This window comes from Rutidosis leptorrhynchoides, chromosome 1 (genome assembly GCF_046630445.1).
Source record: "Rutidosis leptorrhynchoides isolate AG116_Rl617_1_P2 chromosome 1, CSIRO_AGI_Rlap_v1, whole genome shotgun sequence".
Taxonomy (NCBI): domain Eukaryota; kingdom Viridiplantae; phylum Streptophyta; class Magnoliopsida; order Asterales; family Asteraceae; genus Rutidosis; species Rutidosis leptorrhynchoides.
The window spans coordinates 425,732,282-425,736,109 of record NC_092333.1 but is presented as its reverse complement, the minus strand read 5'-3'; the positions used below and the strand labels follow the sequence as shown (position 1 = coordinate 425,736,109).

The 3,828-nt window shown below is 34.2% G+C and overlaps 1 non-coding gene across 1 annotated transcript; it reads left to right on the top strand.

Annotated features, from left to right (window-relative positions):
- Positions 1-1,960: 1,960 nt before the first annotated feature.
- On the top strand, positions 1,961-2,067 carry LOC139886933 (small nucleolar RNA R71). The gene has a single exon (XR_011772791.1). It is a non-coding gene; the product is annotated as a small nucleolar RNA R71 (small nucleolar RNA).
- Positions 2,068-3,828: the final 1,761 nt, after the last annotated feature.

The following is a 3,828-nucleotide window of genomic DNA, read 5'->3' as shown; positions in this document are numbered from 1 at the left end:
TTTTAGAACATTTGAATCTCCCCACACTTAGGTAGCTGTGGTGTCGAAATTGTGATTAACTTCATTGTCAATTTCTCTTGGACTATAATCAACTTGCATATCTGTGACTTTTGCTTTAAGCCATTGGTCGGATTCTTGTGTAATATCCACAAATTCAACTAGTTTTGCCTTTTGTTTTGGCGACATATTGGATACTAACCGGTTACATAACTTAAAGTTCCCCTTGGTTCTAGCATCGCGAATCCGTTTTATAAGTTTCTTCATTGAACTGTTAATAACGGGATCATTTAATTTCGTATCAACAACGGGGTTCTTTGTTATCAGGTCATCATTAGGGTTTACTTCATCTTCCCCACACTTAGGCGTTTTATTATCGTTAAGCACTACCGTTGGAGTTGGTAAAACAACATGGTTCTTACCAATCGTTTTTGTTGGTTCAACGGTTTTGGTTGGTGGAGATTTAGACTTTCGAATCACAAAGGTGATCAATTTTTCATCATTACTAAGTGTCATTCTACCCTCTCTTACATCAAATAACGCCCTGGTGGATGCTAAGAATGGTCGAACTAAAATTAGAGGAATGTTTGGGTCTTCTTCTATGTCAATGACAATAAATTCGACTAAAAAGGTTAAATTACCCACTTGAATGGGTAGGTTGTCAGCAATTCCAACTGGGTGCCTAATGGTTTAATCAAAGAGTTGAACACTCATTTCTGTTGAACTTAACTCACCTACTCCTAATCTCTTATATAATGAAAGAGGCATAACACTCACACTCGCACCTAAATCTGCTAGTGTATCATACATGACATAATCACTAAGTAGACAAGGAACAATAAATTCACCCGGATCACCCAACCTGGGTGGAAGTTTTGGTGGAACTGTCTTCACCGGGTTTATCTTTACGGTTTTTGTTTCTTGCACTTTCTTATTTTTCTTCTTCTTTCCAGAGGTATCACAAACTTTATTACCTATTACTTGCTCATACTCAACTCCTTTTCTTGGAAACGGGATGGGTGGTTTGTATGGTTCCACCACTGGCTTTACATTCTCGGGTGGTGGTGGTGTTGTAACTTCATTGTTACTCACATCAAAAACCTTCCCATCTTCTGATGCTGGTTTTTCAGAATTTGTTGAGACCATATTAACATTCTCATTCCGAGGATTTACTTTAGTATTACTCGGTAGCTTTCCTTGTTCCCTCTCACTCATCATGCTAGCAAGAGTACCTACGTGTTTTTCTAGATTCAAAATGGAAGCTTGTTGAGTTCTTAATGACTGATCAAACCTCTCATTTGTTTGGGTTTGAGATGTAATAAATTGTGTTTGAGATTCTATTAGCTTTGCCATCATTTCTTCCAGATTTGGCTTTTTCTCTTCGGTTTATTGTGGTAGTTTATATAAGCCAGGTCTTTGTTGATTGAAAGTGTTGTTTTGGGTTGGTTGGTTATTCGAACCTTGTTGGTTATACGAGTTATTGTTTGGCCCATTTGGATTGTAAAGAATGTTTTGATTTCGATTGAAGTTTGACCATGGTGGTTGATAATTATTTTGATAATTATTTCCTGGCCTTTGGTTCATGTGGGAAACATTCTCACATTGTTCCATCGTTTGCTCAATGTGGCAATCTTTCGTTAAGTGTGGTCCACCGCATTGCTCACAACTGATTCGTATTGCGTGAATATCTTTATTTATCTTTTCCATTCATCTTTTGAAAGCATCTATTTTTGCGGAAACGGAATCAAAGTCATGGCTAGAATCGGCTCTAGCCACTTTAGATGAACGAAAGATATCTTTTTCTTGGTGCCACTCATGAGAGTGGGAGGCTGTGTTATCAATAATTTTGTAAGCTTCAGTTGCGGTTTTCTTCATAATGGAACCACCAGCTATTATGTCGATGTATTTTCGTGTAGTGATGTCACATCCTTGATAGAATATTTGTACTATTTGATAAGTGTCTAAACCATGTTGAGGACATCCTCTCAACAATTTTCCGAATCTTGTCCATGCCTCATATAGAGTTTCATTTAGCTTTTGCGTGAACCTAACAATTTCTCCTTGAAGTCTCACAGCTTTAAATGCCGGAAAGAATTGTTTAAGAAAATTTTCAACTAAGACATCCCATGTATCAATCGCCCCTTCAGGTAACGATTCTAACCAATCTTTGGCTTCTCCCTTTAAAGTCCAGGGAAATAACATGAGATATATCTGTTCATCCTCACCTTTTCAGATTTTAAATAGAGTACAGATCCTATTAAAGGTATGAAGATGTTCGTTTAGATCTTCTTTTAGCGTACCACTATATTGGCATTGATTAGTTACCACGTGTAGGATTTGTCCTTTGATTTCATAATCTGGTGCATTAATGTCTGGTTTAATAATGGCGTGACCTTGGCCCGGGCGTGTGTCTCTCATTCGGTCTTCCTACTTAGAGGTTCAGTTACTTCCATAATTGAATTTGTTGAATACGAATCACTGGAGGATTCTGATTTAACGGTTTGTGGTTCAGGAGGAATGATTAGTGGTTCAGGATCTTGGAATTGTCCTTGAATATCCTCCGGGTTCTCGGTAGTGAAGTCGGGTTCAAAAAATGGATTATCGGAAATTTGAGTTGGAGTACTTGGTCGACTTGATGATGATTCTAAAAAAAAATCAACGGCGATAATATTGGCTAGATGTCTTGATCGAGTTACAGGTGGTGAACTTATGAAAGGTGGTGAACGTTTTGCTCGGTGCATTCACTGAATATCCTACTAGTTATAAAAATAAAAATTATATAAGTTATCAAATTAATAAACTTTTCTGATTTTGCCCACGTTTCGAATAGCCAAAAGATGCAGCAGATAGCCAGGACCCTTTAAATCGGAAGCCCACAACTCGCCACTAACAAATCCAACTATTACTACGAACCAGAAAATTTTGGATGTCTATCAATTTAACCACTTAAAATAACTTTTCGTTGAAGTTTAAAGAAATTTTAGAGAAGAAATAGAAAATTCTATGTCCTAAAAACTAAAGCGTCGAGAAATAAGAAAGAAAATGAGCGCGTTGGAAAACGTCGAAAATAAAAGGTCGAAAAATAATAATAAGAAAGTAGCGCTTCGAAACTTAAAAGTCTAAAAATTAAGAATTAAAAGTTACGTCTAAAAGTATTAAAGCTTAAAAGAAATACTATATCCAAAACGGTAATAACTTAAAAAGTACTAAAATTTATAAAACGGCGTCGCAAAATTCTAAAGCACTTAAATCTTAGTCTAAAGAAAAAGTACTTAAGGGATTTTACGGCAAAGTCTAAAAATCTAGAAATAAAAATAACTACGGCAAAAACTATATTAAAACTAATTACGAGCGAAAAAATATACAATTATGAATTAACGATTAAAAATATATGAAATATAAAAAGATATAAAAAGTGATAAAATTATTTATTTTTATAAAAATATTATTTTTATATTTATTTTATAAAAGTATTAATTTTTATATATTAATAAAACTAATTAAACTTAAAAATACAAATTAATAAAAACTAAAATAAATTAATATAAAACTAAACCCTAATTAGGGTTTAATATTAATAATAATTAATAATAATCCATAATTAATGCTGTCGGCAGGTTCAATTGGGCGTGTCAGGTTACCTCATGCGGTCGCATGAGTTTTAGCCTATGGATTCATGCGGTCGCATGAATTAGAAAATCGGGCCAGATTATTTGGGCTGCTACAGTGTAGCCCGTTTACACTTTTAATTATTTTTTTTCTGTTTTATATTTTTATAGAATATTTATATAAAATAAATAAAAACTTTAATTTTTAATAACTAAAATAAAA